Source organism: Phascolarctos cinereus, unplaced genomic scaffold, assembly GCF_003287225.1.
Source record: "Phascolarctos cinereus isolate Bilbo 61053 unplaced genomic scaffold, phaCin_HiC Scaffold_726;HRSCAF=1367, whole genome shotgun sequence".
NCBI classification, from domain to species: Eukaryota; Metazoa; Chordata; class Mammalia; order Diprotodontia; family Phascolarctidae; genus Phascolarctos; species Phascolarctos cinereus.
The window spans coordinates 45,535,645-45,556,413 of NW_027556098.1; the positions used below are offsets into that span (position 1 = coordinate 45,535,645).

At 37.9% G+C, this 20,769-nt stretch overlaps 1 protein-coding gene and 1 pseudogene across 2 annotated transcripts in view; one reads left to right on the plus strand and one right to left on the minus strand.

Moving 5' to 3' along the window:
* LOC144454211 (uncharacterized) overlaps positions 1-15,022 on the minus strand; it is a 41,100-nt pseudogene extending 26,078 nt beyond the window's left edge.
* Positions 1-20,769, plus strand: part of HLCS (holocarboxylase synthetase) — a 219,029-nt gene that overhangs the window by 166,483 nt on the left and 31,777 nt on the right. The gene's annotated exons all lie outside the window — the stretch shown is intronic.

Genomic DNA, 20,769 nt, shown 5'->3' on the forward strand with positions numbered 1-20,769 from the left:
TCCTTCAGTTACTTTACCTTTATCTTTTTGAAGTTGGCCCTGTTCCCTCTGATTCTCTTCTCACCTCTGATCTCTTGTTTGTAAGCCTTTCCCTTTGGAGTTTTGTTTATTCCTTTTTCTCTTCCCCTTTTTTCTGGTCATATAATTCTTCTCCCCCTCCTCCCAGTTTTTTGTTAGACTAGTCAAGTAGATTTCCTTTTTGTCTTTACCCCTTTAGCCAGTTCTTTTGATTAGTTTTTAAAATTTCATTTTTGTACCCTTTTTCAAAAAGCATTTCTCTCTCTTTATTATCCGCCATCCTTTTCTCTTTATACCCTCATTCTCTGATTTATCTGTAATTATCTGGTTTCCCTTTTTTTCTCTGTATTTCTCATGGAGTCAGAGCTTTCATGACATTCATCCTAGGGTCTCCTCTCTAAGCGGTTTCTGTCACTGCCTAGTAGGACTTTCCCCATGAATGCCCTTATTCCAGTGTGCCTCACTTTCAGAATAATGCCAAGTATTTCAGGTGTCAGAGAGGGCACTGCCCCGTGGTAGGATCCCTCCCCTACCACAGCCCTCATTACATAGCCTACCACTCATCAATGTCTTCCCCTGGTTACCATTTTCTTCCCCATTTGCCTCAAAATCTCCTCCCTGGATCCATGATTTTCTACTCCTCCAGGTGCCAGTTGCCCCCTAGATATTCCAACTCCATATTAGGACAAATAGATTTTTCAAGCAACAAATCCCTCAAGCCACACCCAGAGCAGTCTCCATCTCTCTTCCCCCTTAGGATCATTCCATCAGTGGAACCCCTTCCTGCCAGCAAAGAAAGACTTCCTTCCTCTCTCTCTCTCTCCCTCCCACTTTTCAATCCTTCCCTTCTCCTTACTCACTGCCCTATAGGTTGTTATCTTTGTAAGACCACAGGGTCCTTCCCTTCATTGCCAGCTCTTGACTGGACCTTAGCATGTCACATAGTCTTCTGTTCCCCCCATTTGTAATGTAACCATCCCTCTCCTCCACACTCCAAACAAAAGCAAACGTTGATTCACCTGCAGGCACTGTCCCAGGCCCTCCTCCTAACTGTTCCTGCAACCAGACTTCTGCCTTCATCATGTCTCTCCTTTTGTCCTTTTAGCAGGAAGCTTCTTACTAGTCTTTCTCTCCTGTCATTATGTTGCTGTTGCTGTTCTTAGCTGCTGCCTTTATTCACTCCTCCTGCGTTTCTGTTGTTTGGGGTCATTGAGAAGGAAATAATCTCTTCAATTCTTATATCATTCCTAAAAATGTTTCAAACGCCTTATTATTTTTTTTCATTTATGGTTACACTCAAATTTGCAGTGTAGGTCCTCCTGGGCTGTATCCTGTGTCCTCGTTTTTATTTTGAACCACACAGGTACAGAGTTCTTTGTTCTGCCCACATTCCATAAGATCCTCCAGTCTCATCAAGTGTTGGACTTTAAGGGAACAGAGGATAAAGAGTAGTGGATAGTATAGGGTTAATTACTCTGGGACTTCTTGTCATTCCAATTCACCTTTGGGGGGACTTAGTTGTAGTTATTTTCATTATATTCATGAGGTTCTTCATTACATTTATTCATCCCATTGTATTTCTCCATTGTATTTAAATTTTTTCTTTTCTTTTTTTTTTTATCAGAGGAAGAGCACTTAGTTTTTGATTTCTCTGTGAAGATTTTCTGGTGGGAATTTCTTTTGTTTTCCCTCTTTTAAATAGATGGTTCCTTTATTCTGGTCACCAAAGTTTTCCATGCTTAGTAGTTCATTGAGAGGCAATGTAGTGGATAAAGGATAGGTCTTAGATTTCAAAAGATTGTTCAGATATGGTTTGAGGGGGACCTTGTCTACCTGAGCTAGGTGTCATTTCCTTGCTCTGTATCCTTTCTATGCTATAGTTAAGTAAGCCTTCATTTGTTAAGCAAATGACTTCAAGCATCTCACTTTGTTACAACATTAGACCTCAGCTACCAGGGGATTGGCTTGTGTCACACCCAGCCTATGGGAGTGGGGTTCCCAACTTTAGAGCTATGAGGAGCAAGCATATCTTTAGTAGAGACATCCAAATCACTGGATTTGGAATCAGAACACTTGGATCTGGGTCCCAGCTCCAGCACTTAATATAAGCTTTGTGAAAATGTCATCTGACATTTGAACCTGATTTTCCTCAACTGTAAAGTAAGGATAATGACTTTAGCTATGTCAGTGTGCCCTATTTCTTAATGAACCTTTTCTATCAGAACTATCAACAAGTTCATTTGGCAGCTGGCTACTAACCCCTCTGCCATGCACTCAGCACTAGTCTGTTCTTGTGTTAGATGCATATTAACCTATTTTATTTTCTTCCTTGCCCTGTTCAAAAATATACGGGTATAAATGGGTACATCTGATAGTCTAGTCCGTAGTGTATTGAACTGTCTGTTAGTCTTACCTCCACCACTGATTTAACACGTGACCTGTAACATCCTTCTTTACCTTAATTTCCATAGCTATAGAGAGTAGGCATTACCTACTTTAGCAATGAGTATTTTTAAAGTATTCTTGCTCCACCCAAGTATAATTGTAGGTTTGAGAATGTCTTGACTTCTATAAAAAATCATTATATGAAATTCCTAGTGATTTATGCTCCTGTTGCCTAACACAGTGACTGGAGAATAGTAAGTGCTTGCTTAATAAGTGAAATGCTTGCTGATTGGTTGATTGATTCATACATTCCTGACTTGAGTGAAACAATTGTTAATTTTCAAACCATGTTGACAGCCATACTTGACCATCGTTTTTTATCTTGTGACACAGTCCATGAACTGTAATGTTTTAATGAAAACACGCTGTAGTAAAAGATTTGCCAGTTGAAAACTATATCTCCTTGAGTTATTGAAAGATTTTGTTAGTAGACTTTTTGGTTTGAGTTAGAGGGGATTGCTTAATAAAGCACATATTTGATTCTGATCTTTGTACCATCTTCTATTATTTTAGTCCTGTTCACATTGTTCCCAGCTGCATTATATATCCCCAGTGCCAAAAATTAAGTCAATGTAAAAGTATACTCTGGTTTTTACTCAGAGGTCACGGATAGTCCCTCTACCCTTGGCAGTCAGCAGTGTTCTTATTATACTTCATTTATATACTTGGGAAGACTTGGGAGGACCAGCTGGGCCCGCTGTCTGCACTCATCAAGAGTTAATTTCTGAGTGAGGTACTGTTGTCATGAACAAGTGCAGAAGATACTTAGGTGGTCCTGCCAAATAAGAAGAGCCTTTAATTAGCAACAATGTTCAATCAGACTGCTTAACCTGCCACAGGGCTGGGGAGGCCATGTTCCTTCCCGCTACCCTGCGAGTAAACAGAGCCTAGGAGCACAACTCAAAGGTTTCTTTCACTGTGAAGGGAGGTACTTAAAAGGCAAGACAGGTAGCGCATAATCAGGGACCAACTGGAATACCTCCATAGTTATTTATTTTTGACAGGGAGGGAAGGGTGAAATAATATAATTTCTCTTTATCATTTTTGTATCATAACCTATTTTCATAAGCCATGTGTTTTCTAAGTAGGAATACATACTTGCTCCTTTTCTTTATTATTTGAAAAACAAATTGTCTTATGGTCTCATGTTTAATATCATCATTTTCACAAGTTATGTGTAGAGGCCGTAAAGTAGTATTTATATATTGGAATGTGAATCACGAAACCTGAATCCTATTTCCAGTTTTCGCACTTATTAACTGTATGTCCTTAACTGAGCAATTTAACTTCTCTCTACTTCAATTTCTTTACCTGTAAATGGGAATAATACTTGTTCCACCTGCCTTCCCGTTTTTTCGAAAACTTAAAGTTTGCTGTGTACAAAGGACTGTGCTGCCCCCTGCGGAGCAACAAGGACAATTAAAATATGTCTCCTTTGTTTATGCAACTTGAAGTGTAGCAAAAGGAAGATGACACATACACATTTAATGTGCATTAATTTTAAACTGAAATTTTAGGAAGCAGGAGAGAGGGACAAATTACTAGGTGAGGTTGGAGGAAAGAAAATAATTTCTGACCAGGGGCATTATGGAAGGATTCACTGAACTGGACTTTGAAAGATGGGTAAGATTTCAACAGGCAAAGATAGGGCAGACAATGACAGGTAATAGAGGGGCTGGATGTGAAAGTTCTTTCTAAGTTCCATGTAAGCATAATGTTCTATTATTGTTATTATTATTATTATTATTATTATTATTATTATTATTATTATTACTGTGATGAGAGTACCTTAATTATTAGTGTAATGTATATCCTGTTTAGTTCTGAAATCACATGAGTATTTCTTCATTTATTGAACAATTACTAAGTTCGATAAATAACTGACACTGAGCTTCTGGCAAGATTGTTGTGGGAAGCACTACATATTAACTCATTTCTATTTTGTCATATACCTTCAAAGTAGAAGCCAAATAAAGTTAAAAGAACAATAGAAAATAAAGAAAAGGAAAAGAAATCCTTACTAGAAAATCTTCACAGAGAAACCAGAGACTGAAGAAATGGGTAAATGCCCTTCCCTAGGAATAAAATAAAATAAAATCTTAATACAATGCAGAAATACAGTAAAAAAAATGGCTAAGAAAATGCAGTGAAGAACATACAGAAGAGAATCATTATGTAATAACTACAGCTAAAACCCTGGAAAAGATAACTGGAATGAAAAGATGCTTCTTAGTGATTAAACAATTCAACTCTACACTGTCTTCTACACTTTAATGATTTTGCTTCCTTGACCTGTTGCCACTCATTCCTTGTCAAACCTCAGCCCTGGATTACACCCAGACTGTCTTCTCCACTCCTACTCAGGTGCTTCTTAATGGAACAGAAAGAAGACACACACAACTTTGCTACCAGGCTCTGCTACAAATTTATATTTCCTGATTTCAGCTGGGCTTTTGATGCAGTTGGATAATAAATCCTTTTACTCCTACCTAATTGATTCTCCAGGACAGCTGGGTGGCACAGTGGATAGAGTACCAGGCCTAGAGTCAGGAAGACTCATCTTTCTGAGCTCAGATCTAACCTCAGTTGCTTACTAACTGTGTGATCTGGGGCAAGTCATTGAACCCTGTTTCCTCATCTGTAAAATAAGCTGGAGAAGGAAATGGCAAAGTCACTTCACCCTTTTTGCCTCAGTTCCTTTTCTTTAGAAATGAGCTGGAGATTACAGCCAGTGTCTCTAATAAAGTCCTCATTTCTAAATTATATAAAGAACTAAGTCAAATATATAAGAATACAAGTCATTCCCCAGTTATAAATGGTCAAAGGATATGAACAGGCAATTTTCAGATGAAGAAATTAAAGCTATCTATAGTCGTGTGAAAAAATGCTTTAAATCACTATTGATTAGAGAAATGCAAATCAAAACGATTCTGAGGTATCACATCACACCTGTCAGATTGGCTCACATGACAAAATAGGAAAATGATAAATGTTGGGGAAGATGTGGGAACATTGTAACACTAATGCATTGTTGGTGGAGTTGTGAATTGATCCAACCATTTTGGAGAGCAATTTGGAACTATGCCCAAAGGGCTATAAAAATGTGCATACCCTTTGACCCACCAATAGCACTTCTAGGGCTGTATCCCAAAGAGATCATAAAAATGGGAGAAGGACCCACGTGTACAAAAATATTTATAGCAGCTCTTTCTGTAGTGGCAAAGAATTGGAAATTGAGGGGATGCCTATCAATTAGGGAATGGCTGAACAAGTTGTGGTATATAAATGTAATGGAATCCTACTGTGCTATAAGAAATGATGAGCAGGCAGACTTCAGAAAAACCTGGAAAGACTTGTATGGACTGATGCTGAGTGAAGTGAGCAGAACCAGGTGCACGGTAACAGCAACACTGTGTGATGACTAACTTTGATAAACTTAGCTCTTCTCAGCAATGCAAGAATCTAAGACATCTCCAAAAGACTCATGATGGTATCCACATCCAGAGAAAGAACTATGGAGTCTGAATGCAGATCAAAGCATACTGTTTGCACTTTTTTTTCCCTTCTGTTTTGTTTTGTTTCTTCTTTCTTGTGGTTCCTCCTGTTGGTTCTAATTCTTACAACATGACTAATGTGAAAATATGTTTAATAGGAATGTATATGTAGATCATACATCAGATTTCATGCCGTCTTGGGGAGGGATGGGGAAAAAATTTAAAACTCAAAAGCGTATGGAAGTGAATGTTGAAAACTAAAAATAAATAAATAAAATTTAAAAAATAATAAAAAAAGAGAGAGAGAGAAAATGAGCTGCAGAAGGAAATGGCAAACCATTTCAGTATCTTTGCCAAGAAAACTTCAAATGGGGTTGTGAAGAGTTGGACACAACTGAAATGACTGAACAACAAATGCTATAAAAGGTAGCTATGAGATTTCGTTGGTTCATCTTTTCCAGTGAAGGTCCCTAGTCTCTGGTCCTAGTTGAGTTAGACTCAATGACTTCCTTCCTGTCTCACAGTTGTGCCATTCCCATATGTTAGGCACTTCTTGCTCAAACTTTCTGAGATTGTGAATAAACATACTCACCTCTTTGTTTTTATCCTTTCAAATTCTTCCTGCTTCCCAGTAACCAGTATCCAGCCATGCAATTGGCCCTGAAGTTTCCAAAAAGCAGTCAGGAAGGCAACAGGTATTTATTGTTTTCTGGGTGGTAGGCACTCAGGAATAGAAAGAAAAAAAAAAGTCCCTCTCTGCCATGAAGGAGGTTATATTCTTATGGGAGAAAAGAATGCATAAAAGGGAGCTGAAAGGGAAGGGAAGGCTTAGTAAGAAAAGTCCATAGAATCAGAAGTGTAGCTAGGAAGGGAATGAAACGTGGCTGGCCTGGGCCTATACTGCAAATATATCAGGGAATTTACCATTGGAATTAAGGGGACAGGATGTTTAGAAAGGGAGCTCCAGGATGAGAAAGCACTAGAAAACACTGGAGGAAGGGCAATCTTGTGACTGTTGCCAGATCACTCTAACCAATCCTATTTAAGAATTTGTAGTTCTTATATATTATACAAGGTACTTAAGTATGTTTTGTAGGTAACCATTGAAAATAACCATTACTTTATGCATATTACAAAACCATAGACATTTTACCAAGGTATGAAATGTCTAATATACCAGTTGTGCACACAGCATGGCAAACACATAGGTTAATGCAAGGACATAGTACATGGAATTATATAGCACAATTCATACGATAGACCAAACAGAAAATACATGCAAAGACAGTACAGAATATCATAGGTTAGGATTATATAGGGTGTTGCAAAAGTCTTAGTGCAGTTTTAAGCTATTAAATGGGCATCAACTGGAAATAAGTGCAACTTCACCGAATACCCTGGGAACATCATCCTCTTACCCCTGAGGTGAACTCATGTCATTTATACCTTTGGTGTTTTCAGGCACTTAAGTAGGTCTACAGTTCTAGTACTGTGTCTCACAATGTCCAAGGCTGACTACTACTTTTTATAGCCTCTAATCCCTAATTAGTAAGGCTCAGAGGGTGGCCTCTGTTCCCTTGGGGCCTCAATAACATAAAGTATTAAGCAGGAAATCGATAGCCTTGTAGATCAAGCCTGTCTTCAATCAAGGCAGAGAGCCCCTTAAGACTCGAGCAGTCTTAGAAGGTTTCCTTTGATCCTCAAGAGGACATGAATATGAAGCAAAACAAGAAAGAGTGCACAGTGACCACGGTGATGTAAAGGAAAACCCACTCAACTTTCTTAAGTTTACTACTTGTACTTTGCGACCATCATAATCACTGTCTAACACAGCAGGACATTCCACACCTTTAAACAATTTATGTTGCCCAGGCTCCCATAAGACAAGACAGCAAAGACCCTAGAAAGGCTGACAGGAGAAGAGCCAATTCCTTCAGATCCTAAGATGTCCATTGGCCCCCTCATTCCTCTTCTTTTTTTTCCCCTTAGTACTGTTCCTGTAGACTTCAGTTTATGGTAAACCAATGCTGCATTCTCTTCCTGAGTACACCTAATATCTTGCCTGTGATTTTATTTATTTTTAAATTTTCTTAACTTTAATTTTTAGTTCTAAATTCTCTTCCTTCCTCTGGTCCCTACCCCACCCATTGAGAAAGCAAGGAATGCAAATACGTATGAAGTTATGCAAAGTATATTTCCACGTTATCCATCTTGTAATTTGCTTATAGTGTCACCCATTTTGAGCATTTCTTGTTATATGGTGCAAGTTTTTGGTCTACACCCAATTTAGGCCAAATTACTTTCCAGTTTTGCTAGTAGTTTTTGTCAGATAATGAGTTCTTGTCCCAATAGCAGGGATCTTTGAATTTTATCATACAGTAGGTTACTGTACTCATTTGTTTCTGTATAGTGTGTACCAAATCTATTCCATCAATCAACCACTCTATTTCTTACCCAGCACCAAATTGTTTTGATGATTACCACTTTGTAGTATACTTTGATATCTTGTATTACTAGACCATATTCCTTCACATTTTTTTTCATTCCTTGATATTCTTGATCTTTTCTTCCTCTACGTGAATTTTGTTATTGTTTTTTTCTAGCTCTATAAAGAAATCCTTTGGTAGTTTGATTGGTATAGCATTGAATTAGCAAATTAATTTAGGTCATATTGTCATTTTTATTATATTGTCTCTGCCTATTCATGAGCAATTAATATTTTTCAGTTAATTTTGTTGTTGTCATTTCAGTCATATCCAACTCTTTATGACCCTGTTTGGGGTTTTCTTGGCAAAGATACTGGAATGATTTGCCATTTCCTTCTTCAGCTCATTTTATAGATGAGGAACTGAGGCAAACAGGGTTAAGTGATTTGCCCAAGGTCACACAGCTAGTAAGTGTCTGAGGGCAGATTTGAACTCAGGAAGATGAGTCTTCCTGGTTTCAGGCTTGGAACTCTATTCACTGTCCCTCCAATTGTTTGGATCTATCTTTGTTTTGTGTAAGTGGTGTTTTGTTATTATAGTTCCTGGGTTTGTCTGTCCATGGATTTTATACAATTTGAAGTCATTTAGTGGGATTCCTCTATCTATGTCTTCCTGCTAGGTTTTGTTGGCAAAATATAGAAATACTGGTGATTTATATGGGTTTATTTTATGGTTTTTAGTTGATTCTCTAGTAAACTATCATATTATCTGCAAAAGTGATAGTTTTATCTCCTCATTGCCTATGCTTACTCCTTTAATTTCTTTTTCACGTCTTAATGCCATAGCTAGCATTTCTATTAAAATATTGAATAACAGTGATAATGGACACCTGTACTTCACCCCTAATCTTATTGAAAAGGCTTCCAGCTTATTCTCATTACAGATAATGCTTGCTCTTGGTTTTAGATAGATACTACTTAATCATTTTAAGAAAAGTTCCATTTATTAATGTCATAAAGGTGAAATCGACAGGCCTTGGCAATGGTGGTGAGAAATAGTGAGAAATCCAGGATGACTCCTAGGTTGAGAGCCTGAGGAGGATGGTATTGCCGTCTATAATAATAAGAAAGGTAGAAGTTGGGGGGGGGCTTTAGGAAGAAAGATAATGAGTTCGGTTTTGACATACTGAGTTTAAAATGTCTACTAAATATTCATGCTGTAGGGGATTGGAAATTACTTCCATCAAGGAACTACTTGGAGGAGATAATCATGTACGCAAGTAGAAAAAATTATATATGGTAGTGTAAAGAAAGAGAGTCATTTATAACTAGGGCAGTCAGAAAAACTTCATAGGGAAGGTGAGAAAGTGAATAGTGTAAGTGAGCTTGCTATGTACTCACTTATACCTTGCATTTTCTATTGCTGTCAAACTAAAATTTTCATTAATAAAATGAATGAAACTTTAATCAGCTAGATATCATCAAAGAATGAGTATCCATTTCAGAAGATGAAATACATGCCCTTTAAACACTTAGGTATATTTTATAGATGTGCAAAGAATCTCATACATTAGTAAGGATTAAATTACCATTACGACCTAGAAGATTGTTTCAGTTGAACACTGGCATATTAAATGTATATGTTATTGAAAGAATCACAAAGTTATGAAAATGTGGCATACAGTTAAGTAAGGATAAATAACTTTGCAAGGAAAGATGAATAACATATTGCCATTTTCTAGTATATGACAAAGCCCCAAAAGGAGTCTACCTCATTTCCTACAGACCAATAACTGTAGAATCTCTTTAATTTCTGGTAACTATGGGATTTTTTTTTTCTTTTCACAGATTTTTTTTTTTTGGACAGGGCAGGACCACATTCTTTAAGAATGGGAATGAATTTCACTATATTCACTAAAGTTTAATTATACCAATAGTTTTCAAATTTTGGGGTTCAGGACATCTTCATACACTTAAATTTATTGAGCATGGATATTCAGAACAAGCCTCAAGATTTGTTGTTCAGTCATTCAGTTGTGTCTGACTCTTTGTGACCCTGTGGACCATACTGTCCATGGGGTTTTCTTGGCAAAGGTATTGGGGTGGTTTGCCATTTCCTTTTCCAGTGGGTTAAGGCAGACAGAGGTTAAGTTGACTTGCCCAGGGTTACAAAGCTAGTAAATGTCCAAGTTTGAATTTGAACTCAGGTCTTCCAGCTCTGGCTCCATTGCTGTATCCACTGAGCCACTTAGCTGCCTCCTGCACATAGTGTTAGGCTCCAATAAATGGCAATCAATAAAAAATTGTCAATTAAACCCCATCCTTAGATCTCACTTATCCTCATCAACTAGGAGTATTTCTTTTTTTTTGTACTTTTTGGTGAGGTGATTGGGGTTAAGTGACTTGCTCAGGATAACACAGCTAGTAAATGTGAAGTGTCTGAAATCAGATTTGAACTCAGGTCCTCTTGACTCCAAGGCTGGACCTCTATCCACTGCGCCACCTAGCTTCCCCTGAAATATTTCTAATAATGTTTTAAGCAGGAGAGAGGAGTGGGCAACACTGAAAAGAAATTATCTGTTTTGGTGTAGAGGAATTTAATTACGAAGAGTTTTTAAAAGTTAGTTTATTTCATTTCCATCTACTTCAGAATTATTTCTTTCTCCCCTTTCTCAGATACTCTCTTAGTCATTAAAGCCTTATAGTTTTGATGATATTTACAGAGAAGCTGATTTACTGGAATAAAGAAGTTCTTTAAGTCTGAATTTTGGAACATTACCAGTTTGTCTGAACCTAGGTTTCAAATTTTACTGGCGCTTTGTTGGCCAAGCACATTTTGGAGTCCTTCCATATTTGAGCATGTTTCCTGACACCTTCAGTAGTATGGTACTGTTTTTAAATTTTAATTTTCCAAAAGAAAGAAAGTCAAATGTGTGTGCATATACACAGAGAAGACTGATTATTAAAAATAACCAAAAATTAACACCAGAGAAAGACTTTCTTTTTAAGGAGGCTGAGGAAAAGATAAGCCCACGCATTAAGAGAAAAGTGTTGATATGGTATTAGAAAAAGATGATTCTCAATATAAGTACTAGGTTCTTATGAACCAAAAATGCCTCCAGTTTGGGTCCCAGGGAATGAAAATGTGTGTATGAAGGCAACACCAATAGAATTAGAATCTAAACAGCTTAATTTACTAGGCAGCTATGGTCCCATAATCTATTTTTGTCATGAAACAAACTGGTGCATTAAAGAAAGAGGTCCCTTGTACCACTAACTGAGGAGTTAAGATGGTGCCAAACTTCCTTTTATAAAATGGTCTCTGCTTGCAAGTTGATCTCTCTCAGGGTAGAGTGCAAGGAAGGTTCTAGGGGGAAGGCTGAATGTGAGATTATAAGAGGTGGGGTGATGCTCAGGGCAAATGGTTCTGTGAAAGGAATGATGGTTTTGAGGCCAGCTGGCAGGAGTGAGAAATTCTTCCCACTAATTATCCTGAAAAGGATAAGTAAGGTATTGGGGCTGGAAAGACCAGTAACATACTGAGTGGTAGTGTGGAGCTTCTCTTTCCAAAGGAAGAAATATATTACCTTGAATTTTGTTTTGTCTGTCCAGATGTTCAGGCTCTATGTCTCCAAATGTAAAGAAACAGCATATGAGTATATATAAAATTGGTTAGAGAAGATTGGCATATTTAATTCAGAATGTGCACAACCTGAATAAATAAGGTAGGACAATCACATACTTAGTCTGGGAAAAGATAGGTAAGCAAAGTTTGTATTTCACAGGCAGGACAAGAACTTAATATAAACTTGGTTGGTTTTGGCTTTCTCAGGTTTAATTCTACAAAAATCCAAGAGACCTAAGTGAAGTAAAGTCAAATGAAGATTCATTTATTAAGCTCCCATTATATGTGTCAGGCACTGTACTAAGCACTGAGAATACAGAAAAAAGGCAAAAAACAATAACAAAACAATCCCCACTGTCAAGAAAGCTCAAAATCTGGAAGTAATTCTAATGAAAAGGTATTAGTATTAAGAGGAATCAGCAAAGGCTTTTTATAGAAGATAGAATTTTAGCTGGCACTTGAAAGAAGCCAGGAGAAAGATATGAAGAAGGAGAGAATTCTAGGTATATGAGGGAAAGCCAATGAAAATGCCCAGAATCAGGAGATGTTGTGCTTTGTGTGAGCGACTCCAAAGAGCCAAGTGTCACTGGGTTGCAAAGTACCCAGAGGGGTATAAGGTATAAGAATATTGGAAAGATGGGAAGGGGCCAGGTCATGAAAAGCTTTAAAAACCATACAAGATATTTTATATTTGATCCTGGACGTAATAAGGAGACACTGGAGTTGATTGAATAAGGGAGGGACATGGTCAGACCTGTACTTTTGGAAGATAATTTGACAGCTGAGTGGAAGATGGACTGGAATTCGGAGACCCTTTGAGGTAGGGAGCCAAACCAGAAAATTTGACAATAGTCCATGAGTTATTGAGGGCCCACATCAGAGTAGTGGCAGCATCACAGGAAAAGGGGGATGTATGCTAGAAATGTTGTGAAGGTAGAATTGATAGGACTTGGTGCCTGATTGGTTGGGAGTAGGGGCAGAATGATAATGGGCAGTTGAGAATGACACCTAATTGTGAGCCTGGTTGATTGGGAGAATGGTGGTATTCTCAACAATAGAAAAGCTAAGAAGAGAGGGGAGTCTGACAGGGAAGAGTTTTGGATATGTTGAATTTAAGATTTAATATGTCTGTGGGGCATCCAATGCAAAACGTCCAGTAGGCAGTTTGAGGTGCAAGACTGGAGGTCAGGAAAGAGGTTAAAGTTAGATCTAATAATCATCTTCATAGAAATGATCATTGAATCCATGGGAGCTGATGAGATTGCCAAACTGAATTATAGAAAAAAGAGAAGAGGACACAGGACAGAGCCCCACAGCTAATGGGCACGGTGCTGATGAAGATTCAGCAAAGGAATGTGAGAAGCTGAGAGACAGAGATGGAAAGAAAAGTTTCTTTTTTGGGGAGTGAATTTTTTTGTGAGGTTTAAAGAAAATTTGAGGTCTTAAATAAAGCCTGAAATGAATTACACTCAGAAGTATGATGCTTTTTTTAAACCTAGAAAATGAGAAAAGAGTATAATGAGAAAAGAATTTATCTTCCACTGAATTTAATTTCTTACACAAAACCTTTTGTTTTGACCAAAGTAATTTCCATTTTAAATGCTTACAGTGCTTTTAGCAAATTTTAGTAGTTTGAATGGTTTGTCCTTTATTTATAGCAGTAGGTTATTTTCCCCCAGAAATAATCCTTTGAACTATGGCAAGGCCCTTTCATAAAACCCTAGAGAATCCTATGACTGTTAGAAGTAGCCTCACTTATACACACATAATCATGGATCTGTGATCTTGTTTATTTTAGAGTTCCCTTCAGTGACACAAATTACAACCTGTCAGTGCCTACCCAAACTACAAGACTCTCATCCAGGTCATCACCAGAGATCACCATAGGGGGGTCTACTCAACATGCTTCCCTTTGTGACTTTCTTCAGATATTATGAAGATAATGGCTATCCACTTGACTTCTACTACCTTTGCCATATGACCAGCCCTGTTGTAGAGTTCCATGAAGACATCCATTATTCCTGTTCTGTTTCAGAGTTCCTCTGTGGTGAATGTTGCAGCTTGTAACAACAGCATTGCACTTTGTATAATGCTTATTTTTGGTTCTTCAGAGATAGTGGTTTCTAGGTCTTGCTGCCATACAGCAATACAAATAAAAAGCATCAAAAAGATGAGCCTTTTTGTTTTGGGAAAGTAAAAGCACTTCACCATTTGCTAGAATCCACCAGCCCAGTCTCTTTCTTTTCAACTCTATATCCTGTTCACTGTCCATCTGTATTATTTATCCCAGGTAAATATAGTGTTAGAATATCTCAGTAGCATATCCATTCAAGTGTATGTTGAAATCTGGGCCATAGACCTTTTTTGTCCTTTGGGTCCTTCCTTTGTAGGTGAAAGATTGGCCTATTGCTAGGCCCTAGCTGACAGAAGTGACTCCATGTTTGAACTATGATTGACCCATCTATGTACCAGAAATTTCCTTTATGCCCAATAATTGGTTTAGTTAGCTTCACTTAGGCAATGAACACAAGGGTATCCTGTTTATAAACAGTTTAACAAACCTGGTATGCAAGGCTAGGAAATTTTCCTCATCACTCTACCCTTACTAGTAGTAAGGGGATCACAGTCTGGGCCACCAGCTAACTGACTGCCCCATAGGTCCCCCTCCCATTTGTTGCCCAGCAACAACAATCAGATATAAGTGCAGAAACCCAAAGATCTGGACTCTTTGTCAGAGTATGTACCCCACCATTTGCCCACACCACTGCCAGTATTTGCCTATGGGACTAAAAGTTTGGGTAGCCACAGGCTTGCTAACCTGTGAGCAATAAATTGCCTGACTTGTGATCCTTAAGTGTTTATGTTCCTTCTCAGGTACCTCATCCACACTTTCCTTACAATGGACAGGATAAACTCCTTTGAGTGATTATAGTTCTCTTCCAGGTGACTCTGCGTTGCTTTGGTACTTGATGTAACTGACGCAATGTCATCCTCAATGTTGTCCTCACCATCCATAGGGAATTTCCTCCATGACCTGGATTCTGTGCTGTATCACCTTCATCACAGTGGTTAATATTCGTGGTGACCATACAGTTCCCTGTATTAAATCTTTACCATTGTTTCTTATCTGAGGGTTTTTCAGTAGGTTATCGCTGTTCCATCTTCTGAGGAATCCTAAATGATCTTGATGTGTGGATGGGAGACCCTTTGTTATAAAAGATCCTATAAGGTGGTGTCTTGTTTGATTGAGTTAGATGATTTTGTTTTTCATCATAATCAACCAACAATAAACACAGTGAGATCTTACATTTTCTAAATCTTTTAGCTGATTATGAAATGGTAAAAATGTGGTTATTGTTGAGTATCACTTGCAAAAGCCTGATTATTCTGTATTAGTACCCTCTCTCACAGCAAACTCAATTCATGTATGATAATTCTTATGAAGATTTTATATGGATGGAAGAGTAGGCATATAGGTTGATACTTAATGACATTCTCAGTCATTTTTTAAAAGTTATTATCATTTAGAAAGGTTAGAGATTTTTTACACACTTTTGGTGTATTTCTTTCCCTCAGATACCTTGGTGCCCTCCCAATTTTATCACCCCTAAAGAGATTTCTTTTCTATATATTTGATCCAATCCAGCTGCTTTCCCCATCTTTGTTCTCTTTAGTGGCATTTCTACCTCCTTGTATAACTCTACTGTCCCTGAGGTGAAAAAAACTATTGAAATGGTTTTTGCAAAGCTTTTCCATTTTTCTTCTGTTTGTTTCTTCTCTTTCCTTTTTTTTGGGGAGGCAGGTCCTTGAATGCTCTAGGGATGGTTTTGCTTAGTTGGATATCTTGCCAAGGTTTCTTTAAACTGGTTTTACTTTCTATTTCTGCTCTGCTTTATGAGGCAGTAATGTTCATCCATCATCCTCCTTCATAAGATTTTTATAGAGTAGTTTATATTCTAACCCTGCCTTTTGGCAGCTATCTCTCTTCATTTTGGAAGTGTTTGCTAACTAAAGCGATTTCTGGACTCTTCTGGTTTCCGTGTCGTAGCAATTAATTTATGTTGCTTTAACTTCCAAATGAAATTTTTATGATTATTTTCTATCATTTCTGTTTTCCCAGTTTTTATTTCCAGCAGCTTAGATATTCTTCTTCTTCTTATAAATTTTGATCTTCATTCTGATGAATTGGTTGACTGTGCACATACAACAGAATCAAGGATAACAGCCATGTCAATAATGTCTTTTAAAATGTAGTCAGTTGTATTCTCTGTGATGGTTACTGTGGAGAAAGGGATAGTGAGTTGATAAAAGAGATACACTAGGATTGCCTAGCATCAGTTGAGGTTATGTGACATAAATTTAAAGTTAGAATGCTGCATGATTTTCTCAGTCTTGCTTCAGCAGCGTGTATATAGGAGTAAAGGTGGCTGTTTCCTGGCTGGGGCCCCCTAACTCCTCACCTTAGTCAGGAAAGATCTCTTTACCTGCACAGACATCACCTCTTGGCTTCCATTGCACTGTCTCTGAAAGCCTGTCTTTAACTTCTAAGTATGTTGGCCTAGTTTACTTTCAGTCAGACTACATTGGCATTCTAATTTATGCAGTACAGACAAGAACAATCAAAGCATACTGGCCTTAGCTCTTTTTTTTTTAACCCTCCTGGGCAGCCTCCTCCAGCACCCACTGTGCTAATCTGTCTGCCCGAGTGAGAGCCAGCTGCCAGTCCCATACACTGTCAGGAAGACTCTGGTGACAGGGAGCCAGGCAGTGTCCCATTGTTTGGTCTCACCCTGGTCTTCCTTATTTTCAAGGCTCTTCCTCAACTTAACTGTGATGTGAACCAAGAGGCCATCTCTCACCTCAGCCTTTTAAGACCATGCCAAATGTCTAACCTCTTAGTTCATATTCGGTGTTGGGATGAAAGGAGGCACCTTCAAGTCACTGAATATTTAACAAAGAAAGAGGTCCACTTTCCCCTAACGCAGCAAGGATATGCAACAAGGTTACAGTGGCACTTAGCTTCGTTTGGATGCTACTGGTGTGGGAGTTGGGGTGCTGCTCAACTCTCTCTGAAAATGTGTGTGGTCAGTCAGACTTAGACAGAAACAGCTAGAATTACTGATAAATATATCAGATATAGCCACTAAGCACCAAATTAATTGAACCAATCCAGGAATATATTGTTATGTACTTTTTGACTTATTCACAATTTGTGCATTCTTAAATCATGACCAAGTAAGTGTTTACACTCTAGTATAAAGGAAAGCTTATAGCCCAATAGGTGCTACTAACTGCACATTTTATATACCTAATAATAATGCCAATTCACATTTGTATGGCCTTTAACGTTTATAAAGCATTTGAAGGCCTAATACAAGTATTCTTATCCCCATTTTATAGATGAGGAAACTGAGGATCTGAGAAGTTAGAACTTGCTTATTGTTTGCACATTCATTAAGAATATGAGACTTTGAACCTAGGTCTGCTGACCTTAAGTTTAGTCCTCTTTTTATTAGGCCATCTCATCCTGTAATCATTTGTATCTTAGTTATTTTCTTTAAAGATATATTCTGTAGTCTACATTTTAAATTAATTTAAATATGTCTTCCTACTAGTTTGTTTAAAGTAATGAAGACTAATTCATTTTTAGCCTAGAGGGTCCCTAGGATCCACTTGGTTCCCTCGTTTTTTGACTTTAGGAAGTTTATTTTAAATGAGAAGTTCTGAGCCCCCATAAGGAAAATTCTTAATACCTAAATAGAGTTTGAGCTATCTGCTGACCAACATCGGAGGCAGGTGGGTGTGGGTGTGGGTGTGGGTGTGTGTGTTTTAAGGGCTGGCAAGGGGTCCCCTGAACTTGTCTTTTTGCGTTGCCGTATTTTCCAGAAGCACTGGACCCAGAACATGCAGGAGCCCTGAATATGTCAAGGACAAAGCTCCCCCGAGCTGACATAATTTGTTGTTGTACCCCAAGTTGGATCCTCTGTGTGTCCTTGGGAGATAAAACAGGTGCCAGTCAGTCTGTGCCAGGCTGGGATAATGCTTGTGCAGCATGGGGTCCTTTGCAGATGAGCAGACCTTCCTATCTTCATAGTCTGGCGGTCCCCAAGGAAAAAGAATGAGGCTTTTGCAATTACTTTGCTCCTCCCCATGGGGAGTGGTTTTGTCTTTTTTCCCCACCTGTGTTGCACCATTCCCCATCCCATGTCCTGGTATCCCCTCCTCTTTTTGTCCTGCTATTATAAAAATGTAAACTTCTGTGAAAACTGAGAACCCTTTGGGTTCCATATACATTTCTCTTGTAAATAATCTAGTTTTCACATAAGTGGGGTGACGTTGTGATTGTCTGTTGACACCATTTAACCTTAAATTTTTATCTGTCTCTAGTTTGTGGTTGAGGCAAAATTCAATTTATTGGAAATGTTTATGTAACTAAAGAGCAGATTATATTATAGTGCCTGTTGATAGATAGACAGGTGTTGTTTAGGGGAAGTAGAGGAAGGAGCTGACTTTTCCTTGGGACTTCTCTCAGTTTGGGTGCCAGTGAATCTTCTCCACATTTCTTTTTTTTATTTCTCTCTCTCTTTTTTTTTGATGAGGCAGTTGGGATTAAGTGACTTGTCCAGCATCATGCAGCTAGTAAGTGTCAAGTGTCTGAGGTCAGATATGAACTCCTGTCCTTTTGATTCCAAGGCCAGAGCTGTATCCACTGTGTCACCTAGCTGCCCCTCTTCTCCATATTTCTGTTGTTTGCCGTGGCTCAATCCCCATTTTGCTCCTCAAAGGTGTACTGGAAATACTGAGATCACTTCAAGCTTTCAAATCCAGATCCTGGGAATCTCTTCCTCCAGTTCTGTAATAGCTTCTTCCTTTTATACAAATTGCTTAGGACATGACTTGGTCTCTGCACAGTGGCTTTGATTGATTCTAGGAGGTGTCCACACTCAATTCATATAGTTTGATTCAATCAAAATGTGCTCTTACCTAGCTAGGTATCAGAGCTAAAGGCGGAAGTTTCAACCCCACCCTTATACCACCAGTCTTTAATCCAGCTCCATGAAATTAGGAAATCTACTATGCTTAATTGGTACAAATGGCCAGGATTTCTTTATCATTTGCAAAGTAATCTATTTGAAGGTTCCTGATACTTCAATACTGAAGTACTGTTTTATACTAACTCAGAGAAGAATGTAAAAATTGAGCTTTTTTTTCTTAAGTATCCCTAGTTATTTTGGTAAAAATGCTAGACTTTCATTCACAAAAAACTTTTCCCCCCTATAATTACTTCCCTAGTCAACTACAAAAGAAAAAAGAAAGTCAGGGAGGTAGTAACTCTATGATGATTTTGACTTATGTGAGAACATCAGTAACTAAGAATAAAAATGCTTTTATGCTTTCTCCATATTGGTAAAGAAAATGCAGGCAGATTCATTTTTGGAAATGTAAAAATGAGAATGATCATAAATGCTCCATTGTTGACTGGGAGCTATGTGGAAAGGCCCCTAGAGTCATCTCAGATAGCACAAATAAATCTCTCTGCCTCTCGTTTTCTCAGACTAATCATTAGCTACTTTACCATGTTATACTCCTCCTTACAGAATTTCTTTGTGGCCTGTAGGCAAAACAAGCTTGGTCTTCCCATTAATATACTCTTTTAACTGCTGCCGAATCTCTAGCAGCTTAATTCATATGTTCCCTTAGTCATTTCTCTTTGTTCTAAAAGTCTTTGTTTGATTTCTTGACCAATCATTTTTCTGCTTATGATTTCCTCCACCAACCACCACTGATTATAGTTGTATATTCATTTAAAGAATCACCTAATATAGAGAATTGAGTCAAATTAATATAAATAAGAGCCATTCCTCAATTGATAAATGGTCAACGGTTATGAACAGGCACTTTTCAGACAAAGTAATCAAAGTCAACTATAGTCATGTGAAAAAATACTCTAAATCACTATTGATTAGAGAAATGCAAATTAAAATAATTCTGAGCTATTACCCACACCCATAGATTGGCTAATATGACAGACAGAAAAGGAAAATGACAAATGTTGGAAGACATGTGGGAAAATTGAGACATTAATGCACTATTGGTGAAGTTGTATACTGATTCAACCATTCTGGGGAACAACTTGGAACTATAACCAAAGGGTTTTTATATATAAATAAATATGTGTGTATGTATATATGTATACATGGTTTTAGCCATGCATATATACGCTTTGACTAGGCAATACAACTACTAGGTCTGTATCCCAAAGAGATAAAAAAGGAAAAGGACCTATATGTACCTATATATAGTACCTATAAGGACCTATATGTATAAAAATATTTATAGCAGCTCTTTTAGTGGTGGCAAAGAATTGGAAATTGAGGGGATGTCCATCATTTGGGGAATGGCAGAACGAGTTGTGGTATATAATTGTGATGGAATACTATTGTGCTACAAGAAATGACAAGAGTACTCTCAGAAAGACCTGCAAAGACTTCTGTGAACTGACACAAAGTGAAATGAGCAGAACCAGGAGAACACTGTGTACAGCAACAGCAGTATTGTGTGACTGATCAACTGTGAATGACTTAACTGTTCTCAGCAATACAATAACCCAAGACAATTCTGAAAGACTTATGATGAAAAATGCTGCTACCCATCTCCAGAAAAAGGCCTGATAGAGTATGAATGGAGATCAAAGCATCCTTTTTCTTTACTTTCTTTGCTTTCCTTGGGGTGTGTGTGTGTGTGTGTGTGTGTGTGTGTGT